We start from the raw sequence: 15308 nt of genomic DNA on the forward strand, positions 1-15308 counted from the left end.
CTCATAACCAAGTAAGATTTATTCATTTATTTTTTTCAGCTGATTAATGTATTCGCATGCTTCTTGGCTGCAAAAAAATGAAAAACAAATCACTGAGAAAAATAGTAATTAATGAAGACTTATTCCCCCCCAGCTTACAAAAATTCAGATCAAAATCTTATTTAAAAAACTTGAAATGTGAACTTAACCTTTAATCTTTAAGAACAGAAAACGAATTCTTTAGGATAAAGAATGCTTTAAAAATGGATTTTTTTAAAAAACCTCTAGGAATTGTTAACAGGATCATGCAGCCAAATTTAATTGACATGAAGAAAGACTGAAAGAGCCTAATACTGTCACTCAGATTCTCCCAGGTCTCTAGGGACGTAATCATTTCAGAAACACTTTCCTGTGACAATGAAAAAAAAAAGTCTCATTTTTCTGTTCTATTGAAATGGGTCCAGCTTTGGTTAGGGGAAAGTAAAGCAGTTATCAGAGCAGGTACCTTTACTGAACTGGAAATATTTCCTTTTTTGACATTTTTCTGAACATCTCCTATGTGCCAGAACCCATGCCCTCATATAACAACATCACATTCTATTGGAGCAAATATTGCAGGATCACAGATCTAAGAGGCCACAAACACTGTCTGGAAAGATGGAGAACTATTAAGTTCTGTGCAGAATCTTGGATTTTACCCTACTTGTAAGCTAGCAACCAAGTATGGTACTATTGCATGGATTCTGATAGAAGACATGAGATTCCCAGGTCAGAGACAAATGACTGTATTACAGCACAGCTAATAGCACAAGTGTGATAACAGCACCAGTCTCTGTGGCCCCCCCCCACCCCAATATGTGGGGGACACTCAGGTGGGCCTAGATGAATGCCTGTGTATCTTATGAGGAACCCAGAGTTTATGGAATTTACCATTTTTGCAGTAAGAGACAAGCAAGATGTTACTCCAGCCCTCAAGATTTCTCTCTGCAAATATAATGCTGAGAAATAGACAGGATAGTGATCAGGGCTTTGTGTTCTTGACAATGGAGACTCAGGGCCCAAGATGGATTTCTTCCAATAGAAACTTCACTGAGAAGAGGATATTTAGTTTGAGATGAACAAGTATTTGGTAAGGACAAGAAGGACTCATTCCTAAGTTAGTGAGAGCATTATTTGCAAAGGCGGCACAAGAGACACAGGTTTCAGGAACAATGGAAGTCTGACATGATTGGAGCGGTGGTGATGAGGCTAAATAAGTAGACTGGCATCCAGTCATTGAGGGCTTTGCGTACCATTGAGATTATGGAGCATGGCTTTTCATTGTAACCCAACACATTTTGGAGCATTATTTTTTTAAATAAAAGAGTTTCCAAACAACTCTTTGTCTCTATTAGTGTTTATTTTTGAGAGAGAGAGCGCGATAGAGAGAAAGGGAGCTAGTGAGCATGAGCAGGGAGGAGCAGAGAGGAGAGAGAGAGAGAGAAAGGATCCAAAGAAGGCTCTGTGCTGACAGCAGACAGCCTGATGCAGGGCTTGAACTCAAGAATTGTGAGTGATCTGAGCCGAAGTTGGACACTTAACTGACTGAGCCACCCAAGCACCCCTCAGATCATTTTAAAACAGAGGTATGACATGATTGGCTTTTATTTTCTATTATCTGGTGATAATGTAGAGAATGGACTGAAATCAGAGAGAAGTTATGTGAGCCTTTTATTAAAAAGTTCTGGAACAGCTCACTTCTTTTAGTCCTGTAACCCCCTGCATATTCCCCATCTTTTTCTAAGGCTTCCCTTAGCTTACCCTATGTCCCCTTCTCACCTCCAAGAACCTCACACATCCACTTTCATGCCTGGCAGTTAGCTCCCTTCAACTCACATTGGGTGTGCTCAGAAATTTGCTGGTAGGAATATTTCTATTTAATTTGCTGAATTTTACAGTACTTTTAAAGTTGTAAACATGTTATTTTCTGGGAATTCATCCACTATTTTTTTATGTCAATATACTAGTAAGAATTTTCACTTGGCAGAATATAATTTATAAATCCACAGTATAAAAGGTAAATTGAGGGGCGCCTGGGTGGCTCAGTCGGTTAAGCGTCCGACTTCGGCTCAAGTCACGATCTCACAGTATGTGAGTTCGAGCCCCGCGTCGGGCTCTGTGCTGACTGCTCAGAGCCTGGAGCCTGTTTCAGATTCTGTGTCTCCCTCTCTCTCTGACCCTCCCCCGTTCGTGCTCTGTCTCTGTCTCAAAAAAATAAATAAACGTTAAAAAAATTTAAAAGGTAAATTGAAACAAGAAAACCCCACAAAATACTCTATTTGAAATAGTATTTGTGTATTCTAAAAAATCATAAGTATGATATTTTAAGAAATTAAAAATTACATTAACTATATTGAACACACACACCCAAAAAACCCCACAAAGATACAAGGTGTTTTATTTTCATTGTGATTTTAAGACCCTTGCAATTTTATAATGTATTCTGGGGAAGAGGTGATGGTGATTATTTTTTAAATCCCTTCTGGGAAAGTGTATTAGCTTCCTGTCACCACTGTAACAAATTTCTATAAATTTAGGGGATTAATTCAACAAAAATTTCTTCTACTATCGTTGTAGAGGCCAGAAATATGCAATAATTTTTACTGAGCTAAAAAGTCAAGATGTCAGCATTACTAGCATGTTTGTTCCTTCTGGAAACTGAGGGGACCTGTGTTGTTACCTTTTTTATGTTGTAGGGGCTCCCGTCTCTGTCTTCAAAACATATCATCCGGACCTCCACTCTCCTTATTGTAAATCTCTACATCTGACTCTGAGCCTCCTTCTTCCCTCTTATAAGGCCCATGTGATTACATTGGGCCCACCTGGGTAACTCAGCATGCTTCCCTTATCTCAAAATCCTGAGCCTAATTACACCTGCAATGTTGCCTTAAAAAGGAACATTCACAGTGTCTCAAGATTAGAATGTAGACATATTTGGGGAGGTCATTTTTTTTAATGTTTATTTATTTTTGAGAGAGAGAGAGAGAGACAGAGCATGAGAGGAGCCAAGAGAGAGGGAGACAGAATCTGAAGCAGGATCCAGGTTCTGAGCTGTCAGCACAGAGCCTGATGCGGGACTCAAACCCACAAATGGTGAGATCATGACCTGAGCCGAGTCAGATGCTCAACCGACTGAGCCACCCAGGTGCCCCCTGGGGAGGTCATTTTTTTAAAAATATAATTTATTGTCAGATTGGCTTCATACAACACCCAGTGCTAATCCCAGCAAATGCAGGGAGGTCATTAATCAACCTACCACAATACCACTTTCCACTGAAAGCACAGTTCTTTTCTCCTTTGGATTTACTTGATTAGGGATCACAGCTGAGGGGGTCACAGTATGTTTTGGAATAAGTTTAGAAAAATATGTTCTTGGAGCTGGAAGCTTCTGAGTGAATCCTCCTTCTTCACAGAATGGCTCATCTTTGAATACATCAGGTGGGTTTGTTAGATTTATCTCTCACTAAATGCAGCAGACCTAATCTGTGCCCGACCCACACCCCCTCATCCTTCCCCCTTCCATGCATCACACCTCCAAACTGCAAAGTGCTGGTTGGTATCTGCATCTCTTTGCCTGAAAGTCACCCTATTCTTGGAGCCTGTTCTGTCTGCTCAGGGTATGCTGCAGAAATTAACTCCCCCAACCCCCCCCAGCGGCCATGACTATTGAATGGAGGTGGTTTATAAATATCCCAGGTCCCTCATTTGTTTATCGTAATTTATTTTGTTGACATATAATTCACATAACATAAAACTAGAGTATAAAATTCAGTGATTTTTTACATATTCACAATGTTGTACAATAATCACCACTAATTCCAGAAAGTTTCTACACTTAACAAAAGAAACCCATGATGGTTCACAGTTTCTCCTGAACCTCTGCTCTCCTCTCCCCTGGAACCACTAATCTACTTGCTGTCTCTATAAATTGGTATATTGTAGACATTTCCTTACATACACAATCATACAATATGTGGTCACTCATTTTTGGATGGCTGACTTCAAGGCACATGTTCAGCGCTGGTTCTCAGATATCCCCAGCAGGATTAAACCCTTGGCCACAGTGGTAATGGGTAATTAATTGGCTGCTTTTCCTTTCCTGTCTTACTTTCCTGCTTTCCCAATCCTTGCCTTTGTTAGGGTCTACTTCTGGGGGAATCCAAACTAAGATACCAAGTGTATTAACTAATCCGTTCATAAGATATACACTAAATATTTACTGTGTGCTTGGCACATTGCTCAACACTGAAGATACAGCACAAACAAGTCTGACATCGTCCCTGCTCTCATGGTGGGTGTTTAAGCAGGGAATAAAGGCATTAAGCAAAAGTCAGATGAATGTTATGAGGGAGTGGGTGAGAGAAGGCCTAATAAGGATGGGATCTGAGGAAGGAGAAGGAGTTAGCCAGGTGCAGAGGGTGGGGAAATGTTCCAGGCACATAGATCCACTGTAAGAGAAGCGTGAAGATGGTGCTTTGGGTACTGACAGAAATCCACATGGCTCTTGCAGAAAGACTTGGAGCATAGTTGTGTTAGGCACTCACATGTCCCTTTAAGGAGGAACTTGGTGTCCCGCTGTGGAGTGGGTGGTCAGCAGTCTACAGCTATGAGCTCCTTCAGGTGTGCCTCAGCTCCTGAGAGCCACCTTGCCCAAGGTCATGCCCTTCCTGGAGCTGCCTGCCTCTGGTGACTGGGTAAGACCGGGATATAGCAGCACAGCCATCTGGCTTGGCTGGCAACATTCCTCTGGTCAGTATTTGCCCCACAGCTCCTGGCTACGTGTGTTGTGTCTGCGTTGCAGTTCAATTACTTCCTCAGTTCAACTCTGCTTCTGCCTGCTTTCTTTCACAGGTGTTGATCCTTAATAAACATCTTACTCAAATACTGTATGCATTAGAATTTGTTCTGTTACTACTCCAGTAACAGGGAAACCGGAAGGCCTCGTGACTCAAGTAATAGTGCAAGGCTTCTCCTCGGACACCAAGGAAATGAGGATCTTTGAGACCTGATAGGGCCAGACTTCACATACGCTGAGCAGGAACAACTTTGAAGACCTCACAGAAGGATCTGCAGGTAAGTTTGCCTTTGAGAGATGCTGGAAGTCTTACAGCAACTCGGGGGGAGTGAAGATTGGTGATGATCATCAACATTTGGGGGGGGTGCATTTAAAATGCATTTTATTCTTTGTATTTTTCTAAATTTGTCTCAAATGTTATTTGTTATACTGCGTATATAACTTGTTATAGTACGTATATAACTATGTAAACATTGTATATATCTATGTAAACTAACCCTACTAGTAATATGTCTGCTTGGATTTACATGGTCTTTTATCCCTGGATCCCCCAGGAATGTGAGCAAAAGAGAACATCATAGAAATATTTTTTTCCATAAAGTATAACATTAGATTACATACTGCTGGCATTTAAAATTTTATGTCCTGAGTAGTAGACTTCTAAAATGATAATTAGATGCTACTGGAGTGGGCACTTTGAGAAGCACTAAAATATTAAAAACTTAAATGTTTAACTTACATTCACTGGAACAGGGATCTACACTCCTCTGCCCTTACTTTAGGGTATGCCACTATAGTCTACTCTGTCCCCAACGTATAGAAACAGGAGCTCCTTCCCACCCTAAGGGTCCTGGCCTGCTACAGAGATCTGCCTTCATTGCAGGTATCTTGGAACATATGGGCAGTGGGGTGACCCTGGTCCCTAAATGACTGGAGGCTTGATGGCGAGCATTGCCACGAAGGCCGGGGCAGGTGCTGAGAGGCTGACTCTGTTTTCTACCTGGCACATCTCCCAGGTGCTCTCATGGTACCTCTCACGGCCATCCCTTCCTGAATCCCCTGGCCCCAGTGCCTCTTGACTTGGGGACCCAGGGATCCATGACCTAAAGCCTCCTTTCTTGTCCCTTTCTATAGTTACCTCCTCAGGTTCTGAAGGCTCCCCTGAGACCAGTATCCTTGTCTTCTCTTTGAGGGTGGGAGATGGGGTACTATCTTTAGGGCTTTACAGTGATTTCAGAGGAAATAAAAATACATGATAAATTCCCTGCTATATAGCAAGGTATGTTTGGAATGTGTGAAAATAAAAGCAACTTCATTTACATAAAGTTCTAGAACAAACAAAACTAAGGTGACAAAAATCAGAATAGTTGCCTCTGGAAGGGAAATTGACTGGAAAGGGACTTGAGGGTGCTTTCTAGCGTGAAGGAAATATTCTAAATCTTGCTGGGGTGGGGGTATATGTTTGTCAAAACGCATTGTACTGCATATTTAAAATCTATACACTTAGTTTTATGGAAATTTAAAACGTATACAGGATGGCAGCTCAAAAATGAAAGAGAAATGACTGTATAAAACTAATTTAGGTAAGATTCAGATTTCAAACTTTTTGGCTTTAATTTTCTGACTTAAATGGGGACAGTTATAGGAAAGGACTCATCAGTAGCATGCAGCTCTGTTAAGAGATATAAAAGCCTTTTTAAAAAAGTTTATTTATTCTGAGCTAGCATGCAGGCAAGTTGGGGAGGGACAGAGAGAGAGGAAGAGAGACAATTCCAAGCAGGCTCTGCACTGACAGCAGAGAGCCTGATGTGGGGCTCAAACTCACAAACCTGTGAGATCATGACCTGAGCCGAAACAGAGTCAGATGCTTAACTGGCTGAGCCACAGAGGTGCCCCAAAACATTTTTATTTTATAATATGTTTATAATTAATTATTTCTTATTAGAAATCCAGAACATTTTTAATTTTATTTTAAATTTTAATTAACTTATTCTTTTTAGGAGTGTATATTTTTTACAAGTGCCGTCCCCCACTTCCAAAGATTTCTTAACATCTCCACTGTGCTCTTTTTTAAATTTTTAAATTTTGTTTAATCCAAGTTAGTTAACATATAGCATAGTAATGCTTTCAGGAGTAGAATTTAGTGATTCATTACTTGCGTATAACACCCAGTGCTCATCCCAACAAGTGCCCTTCTTAATACCCATCGCCCATTTAGCCCATCCGGCCCACCCGACACCCCTCCAGCAACCCTCAGTTTGTTCTCTGTATTTAAGAGTCTCTTAAGGTTTGCCTCCCTTTCTGTTTTTATCTTAATTTTCCTTCCCTTCCTCTGTGTTCATCTGTTTTGTTTCTTAAATTCCACATATGAGTGAAATCAAATATTTATCTTTCTCTGACTTATTTCGCCTAGCATAATACACTCTAGTTTCATCCACATTGTTGCAAATGGTAATACAAATCCAGAATCTTGCATGAAACAAAGTTGTTTGAACAGAGAGAAAAATTGTTTCTACATTTCATAAACTCAAGTTAGATAAGATTTGCTACACATTTCTCTAGCTTTTGTCTTCAGCTAACACCCAATATTTCCACCTATAGGGTGGCCACAAAGTGTGGAAATATAGGTGACTCTTTCCCCCATTGGACCATTTTAAGTGAACACTTATCAGTGTATGCTCTTGACAGTCAAGGGCAGGTCACTCAGAGACCAACCACCACATGACCACAGAGTGGTGAGAGACCAGTGGGATGATAATTTCTAAAACTGGATGAGGTGACATAGCTCTGTGGAGTATGCCAAATGCTGGCCAGATCAGAACACCCTTAAGTATGGATGCCAGAAAAACTCAGGACACAGGATGAAAAATTCAATTTGGATATCAGACAAGCAGCAAATAATCTTTTAGTATAACTATGCATGGGGATACTTCTATATCCCTTTCATAAGTGGGATGTACACACACACACACACACACACACACACACACACACACACATATACATATATATACATGGGACATACCTGCAAGGGGCATAATTATACTACAAACTTTTTTTTAAATCTGAAATTCAAATTTAACTGGTGTCCTCCTATATTTTCATTTGCTAAATCTGGCAACCCTATGCTTGGGGTATGCTGAAAGGGCAGGTTTTTGTTTTGTGTGTGTGTGTGTGTGTGTGTGTGTGTGTGTGTTCTCTTTTTTTTTTTTGGTTGGTTGGTTTGTTTTCACTGAAAATCAGAGACACAAAAAATTTGAGCATGTGTTCCTCAAACTTGAACTTGCATCCAAATCACCTGCAGAGCTTGTTAAAATAGACTATTGAGCCCAACTTTCTGATTGTCTAGGTCTGGGGTGAGTTCCTGTAAATTTTCATTTTTAACATTCCCAGGCATTGCTGATCCCAGGAATCACATCTGAGAACAGATTGGAAGCAATACATTACAGATATATGTGCAGTGATTGCTAGAAATACTGTGTGAATGTGTCCTATTCATTGTCATTCTGTTCAGCACACTAAACTATGCATCACTAATGAGGGGCGACACATCAAACATATCATGTATTGTCATGTAGTATCAATAAACCATTTATTATATATAGTTGCCTGTGTTGCCAGGCTTTATAGCCACTCTATAGGTAAGTGCCTTTGGTGTGAGTGGATTGCCTTTTAACATGTGTGACATTAAAATTCCACATTAAAATTAGAACAGAATTAACGTTTTGATAAGCTTGTAAAATGGGAACATCAGAGAACCTTTGCTAAATTATATACCAAATAATTATTCAACAAGATGAGATCCTCAGGAATTGTATTTGTACTTGATTAAACAGCACCACAATTTCCATAGCAAATTGTGTATTTGCATGCCTTCATAGAACCTCTGGGGTTTTGGAGTACCCACAATGGAATTTCTACACCATGACTTTTGCCAGGAACCTGGTTTTCTTGGAGGAAGATAAAAGACAGACTTGCTTGTACTTTTTGTAGAACTGGAACATAGTGAAATGTTCAAAAAGTAACTTTGAAGCTTACATTTTATATTTCTACTCTTGAAAGATTATTGGGTTTTTGTTTTTTAGCTTTCTTTTGTTAGTCTATTAAAATTGATTTGAATATCCTCTTTTGAAAGAGAGAAATACGTAGGGAAAAAATGAAAGAAGGGTACTAGAATATTTTGCTGGGTGTCTGAGTTCTTTGGCCACTATTAGGAAATTGTTGATTTACCATAAATACACATAAAATGTAAGAAATACCCTAACAGATGTATATTGAAGTATATATGGGTGAAATGATATGATGTCTAGAATTTGCTTTAAAATACTGCAACAAGGGGCACCTGGGTGGCTCATTCGGTTAAGCGTCTGGCTTCATCTCAAGTCATAATCTCACATCAAGTGAGTTCAGGCCCCACATTGGGCTTGTGCTGACAATGCAGAGCCTGCTTGAGATTCTTGCTCTCTCCTGTCTCTCTGCCCCTCCCACACTTGTGTGCTCTCTCAAAAAAATAAATAAACTTAAAAAAAATACTGCAGGGGCACCTGGGTGGCTCAGTCGGTTAAGCGTCCGACTTCAGCTCAGGTCACGGTCTCACGTTCCGTGAGTTCGAGCCCTGCATTGGGCTCTGGGCTGATGGCTCAGAGCCTGGAGCCTGCTTCCGATTCTGTGTCTCCCTCTCTCTCTGCGCTTCCCCCCGTTCATGCTCTGTCTCTCTCTGTCTCAAAAATAAATAAACGTTAAAAAAAATTAAAAAAAAAATACTGCAACAAAATAAAGTTGGAGGAAAGATGAAATAAATTTGGCAAAATAAAATGTTCATAATTGTTGAAACTGGGTGTTGGGAGCCTGGGGTTTTGATACTATACTACCTTTATAGTACAGTTTTAAATTTCCTATATTACGTTAAAAAAATCTAAGGACTTGGCTTATATTCTCAGCTTTGCCACTAATTATATAAGAAAATTGTAATCAAATTACTTAAATATTCTGTGCTTCCATTTTTACAAATGATTGGATAGCAATTAATCCGCATGTAATAATTAAGCTAGTCTTATTGTATAGGTAGCATTCAGATGTTACTATCCAAATTCCCAGGGATGTTGTCAGATTACTGGAAAGTATAACGTACTTTTAAAAACTAAAACCAGTTTTCAGGTACTATTGTCACAAAATCTATTGTTGAAATTCTTTGAGTACAAATGCTTGGAGCACATATCTGTGGTAAATGGAGGTTCCTGAAGACTTTTCTTTTGTGTGTGTTTTTGTCTGTGTTTAAGAATAGTTATTTAGGTTAGGTATCTGCTGAAATAGCAGAGTGGCTCAGACTCAAGAATACATAAAGGTAGGACAGGCAAAAAATTAAAAAGTAATATATTGCACATCTTGACTCTTTTGTGTTTTCAAGGAAAAAGCTAAGCAATCTTTAAGATTTCTAAATACCATCTGTATCTACTAACAAAGTAAAATAATTGAATTTGGACACTTGCAGTTGATTCCCCCCAAAAGGCAGGTAAATATAGAAGGAAAACTTAAAGGTCATGAATATGCAAGTTTATGTGTCTGCTGTGTGTGCACGAGCATAAAGAATTTAGAAATTTTAGAATGCAATCCAGGCATGACCATGTTCCTCATACAGAAGAGGGGAGATGGTTTCCCCCTTATTTGTGAACTTAAAGCCATGGGCATGGTTCAGGTCCAGAAATGGGCCATGGCCCGAAGGTCCGGGGCCTGGAGTGTGTGACCGCATGTCCAGCTGTCAGTGGAGTGGTACACTGAGTACCCCTGACTGGCACTGAAGACACAGGAGCAAGTGCAAGCTAGGATGGGAATATGCCTGCACCCAGGGGAGTAGGGTGTACATGGGTGCTATATGAATAGTGTAGGGTGTACTTGCCCTTCTGAATTATTAGAAATTCTTTCCTGAGGTTATTAAGCTATTATTCCCTGCCAGAAGTTGTGTTCTGTGCAAAGAGGGTTAAAATTATTTCATAGAGTGGTGTGTTTAACAGCGTTTTCTCTGTTATGGACTGAATGTTTGTGTCCTCTCCCCTCCCATATGTTGAAGCTATAACCCACTGTACAGATGTATTTGGATATGGGGCCTCTGAGGAAGCAATTAAGGTTAAATGAGGTTATAAGGGTGGAGCTCCATCCAGTAGGATTAGTGCCCTTATGAGAAGAGACACTAGGGTGCTTGTATGCTTCCTCTCTCTCTCTCTCTCTCACCATCCCCCCGTCTCCCTCCCCATCTTCCCTCCCTCCTCCCCCTCTTTCTGCCTCCCCACCTTCTGCCTCCCCCATGTGCTCAGTGAAAGGTAAGCCAGGAAGAGAGGTCTTACTAAGAACTGAATTATCTAGAAGCTCGATCTTGGACTTCCAGCTTCCAGAACAGTGAGGAAATAAATGTCTGTTGTTTAAGCCACTCAGTCTGTGGCAGTTTGTTATGGCAGTTTGAGTAGACTAATATAACCTCTGATAGCTACATGAGCACACTTCTTCCGGGTTGCACCAGAGAGGTCAATTTGGGTAGGAAGAGGTATGGAAAGGAATCTGGAGTTTGACACCTACAGCTAGCTGACCCTTGAACAATGTGGCATTGTTAGGGGACTGACCCTATTTGAAGTAAAAAATCCTCACATGGGGTGCCTGGGTGGCTCAGTCAGCTAAGCATCTGACTTTAGCTCAGGTCATGATCTCATGGTTTGTGAATTCAAGCCCCACGTCTGGCTCTGGGCTGAGAGCTTGGAGCCTAGAGCCTGTTTCAGATTCTGTGCCTCTCTCTCTCTCTGCCCCTCCCCTGCTCGTGTGCTCTCTCTCAAAAATAAATAAACATTAAAAAAATCCTCACATAACTTTGACTCCCCTGAAACTTAACTACTAATAACCTACCATTGACTGAAAGCCTTACCAATAACAGTCAACACATATTTTGTATGTTATATGTATTATACCCTATATTCTTACAATAAAGTGAGTTAGGGAAAAGAAAATGTTAGGAAAATTATAAGAGCAAATGCATTTACAATACTGTACTGTAAAAAATATGAGTGGACCCACACAGTTCAAATCCATATTGCTCAAGGATCAACTGTATTTGGAAAGGCAGGCCAGAGAAGGGTGCTTCAGCTGGGGATAGTGACGGAGGTTGTGGGATTTCCTGAGGAGTGAGAGGCAGCAGAGGGTAACGTCTATCCAGAAGAGACAGAGACGTCACCAGGAGAGAAGGCGTTGATGCCAACTTTACCTTCTTTACCATTTTGCTTGTGGATTACCTTGGCAGGAGACACTATAAATTACAGAATAGTTGCTCAATAAATCTTTAGATAAATGCACGAACTCCTTTGGGACATGCATTTTTCTTTGGCAGATGGCTTCATCACCACATACACAGAATGGTAAATGTATCCAATAACTATTTTAATCTTGTTGGTTTAGGCTGTTAGGAATAAATCTTTACTATCCTGGAGCATTGAATTGGGATATTTCCCTCCATTAAAGCCTATATTTAAATGATTTCCTTGTTCTTGTAGGTGAGATATTTTTTGAAAAAAATTTTTTCTGAGTTGACTTACTTTGTCAACAGTGCACTATAGAAAAACAAACTGAATTTCTTGTAGTGAAACAAGGTGCCCAGTAGCTTGAGTATGAGAAAAGTAGATCAAGGTAGAACCCTAATGATCATTTACCCATAATCAATGAAAATATCTATATGCTTTGATCAGATTAGTTTTCCCCCCAGTAAAAATATTTGCTTGTATCCCTTACCCTATGTTCCTACATATTTGTAAAATTTAGAAAAATTTGATTGGTATGGATGATGTGGGGCTCAAGCTCTTCGCTAATAGTTTTCATATGTTACTTTCTTTAATCCTCACAATATACTTGTAGTACAGGTCTTGTTATCCCTGTCTTAGAGATAAAACCTAAAGGATGACTCCTCTGGAGTATGACTTACAGACCCAGGACTGCAAATCAGAACCTGTTCTCTTTTCTAGAAGTAAAGCCAAACATACTCCTTGTCTCATTCTGTCCTCTGTTTTTACAAGAGCAATTACATTTGAAAATTTAAAAACTCCTTATTCCACAGCGTGCTTATGCCATTTTTGTTAATATTTTAAAAACAAAATACTACTTTGAATTGAAATCCAGTGATTAAAATCTACAAGTCACAGTATCCAGCAAATAATCACTGGGCTAACTATAAAATTAGAGTATAGAAAATTAAGTATGTCTTAGTCAACACGTCTCCAGAGGCAAGGGAAACAAAAGAAAAAATGAACTATTGGGACCTCATCAAAATAAAAAGCTTCTGCACAGCAAAGGAAACAATCAGCAAAACTAAAAGGCAACCAACAGAATGGGAGAGATATTTGCAAACAACATATCAGATAAAGGTCTAGTATCCAAAATCTATAAAGAACTTCTCAAACTCAACACCCAAAAAACAAATAATCCAGTGAAGAAATGGGCAAAAGACATGAATAGGCACTTCTCCAAAGAAGACATCCAGATGGCCACCTGACACATGAAAAAATGCTCAACATCACTCATCATCAGGGAAATACAAATCAAAGCCACAATGAGATACCACCTCACACCTGTCAGAATGGCTAACATTAACAACTCAGGCAACAACAGATGTTGGTGAGGATGAGGAGAAAGAGGATCTCTTTTGCATTGTTGGTGGCAATGCAAGCTGGTGCAGCCACTCTGGAAAACAATATGGAGGTTCCTCAAAAAACTAAAAGTAGAACTACCCTACGACCCAGCAATTGCACTACTAGGCAAGGGATACAGGTGTGCTGTTTCGAAGGGACACATGCACCCCCATGTTTATAGCAGCACTATCAACAATAGCCAAAGTATGGAAAGAGCCCAAATGTCCATCGGTAGATGAATGGATAAAGAAGATGTGGTATATACATACAATGGAGTATTACTTGGCAATCAAAAAGAATGAAATCTTGCCATTTGCGACTACATGGAGGGAACTGGAGGGTATTATGCTAAATGAAATTAGTCAGAGAAAGACAAAAATCATATGACTTCACTCATGTGAGGACTTTAAGAGACAAAACTGATGAACATAAGGGAAGGGAAACAAAAATAATATAAAAACATGGAGGGGGGACAAAGCATAAGAAACTCATAAATATGGAGAACAAACAGAGGGGTTACTGGAGGAGTTGTGGGGGGGGATGGGCTAAATGGGTAAGGGGCATTAAGGAATCTACTCCTGAAATCATTGTTGCACTATATGCTAACTAATTTGGATGTAAATTTTAAAAAATAAAAAATAAAACAAGTTAATAAGATAAAAAATTTTTTAAAAATTAAAAAAAATAAAATTCAGTATGGAAAACTGAACCATATTCTTTTTTTTTAATGTTTATTTATTTTTGAAAGAGAGAGAGAGAGAGAGAGACAGAACATAAGCAGGGGAGGGGCAGAGAGAGAGGGAGATACAGAATTTGAAGCAGGCTCCAGGCTCTGAGCTGTCAACACAAAACCTGATGTGGGGCTCGAACTCACCAGCTGTGAGATCTGACCTGAGCCAAAGAGCCAGGCACCCCAAATGAGCCATATTCTTATGTGCAACCCAATAGGAGTTTTAATAAAAGTTTTAATAAAATGCAGCACCAGAAATTGGTGCTGGTTAAGCAGGAAAAAAGTTTATTCTATAGATATTTATGAGAGAACCAACTCAAAGCTGAGTCTGGAAATGATATGACAGGCTTTAGAACTGGCTTGATGAGTTTAACCACAGCCCCCCAATGCTTCCCCATAAGCACTAGGGACACTGCTGCTGCCCCACCCCACCACTGCCATTTCTGCAACATGAACTTGCCTGCCATTTTTGCCATCACATGGATTCTGTGTGGTGCCTCTTTTCTCAGGTTGCCTTCCTCTTTTCTTCTTCCTCCTCCTCCTTGAAATTTCAAATATTGTTTTTTAAAAATTATGGTAGGGATGCCTTGGTGGCTCAGTCGGTTGAGCATCTGACTTTGGCTCAGGTCATGATCTCATGGTTTGTGAGTTCAAGCCCCATATCGAGCTCACTGCTCTCAGTGCAGAACATGCTTCAGATCCTCTGTCCTCCTCTCTCTCTTCCCCTCCCCCACTCAAAAATTTCCCTTTCTCTCAAAAATAAATAAAGCATTAAAAAAATTGGGGTATGAACATTTGATATGAGATCTGTTTTCTTAACAAATTTTCAAGTGTACAATCCGGTATTGTTAACAGTTGACACCATATTGTACAAAAATCTCTAGAACTTATTCATCCTGCATTACTGAAACTTCATATCCGTTGAATAGCAACTCTCACTTCTGAACCTATTCTTACTCAGGGAGCCTAAATCACATGTCTGTGTTCTGCAGAAGATATTGGCAAACCACATTTTCTGGATTCTATCTTGGGAAGACAGAATTCTTAAGGCTTAATATTCCCTAGACATGGCAAGAACACACAGATATTATAATAAATGTCTGGT

The 15308-nt window shown here is 39.8% G+C and overlaps 1 protein-coding gene across 1 annotated transcript in view; it reads right to left on the reverse strand.

The window, feature by feature from the left end:
* Positions 1 to 15308, reverse strand: part of CPA6 (carboxypeptidase A6) — a 360254-nt gene that overhangs the window by 601 nt on the left and 344345 nt on the right. The gene's annotated exons all lie outside the window — the stretch shown is intronic.

This window comes from Panthera tigris, chromosome F2 (genome assembly GCF_018350195.1).
Source record: "Panthera tigris isolate Pti1 chromosome F2, P.tigris_Pti1_mat1.1, whole genome shotgun sequence".
Lineage (NCBI taxonomy): Eukaryota > Metazoa > Chordata > Mammalia > Carnivora > Felidae > Panthera > Panthera tigris.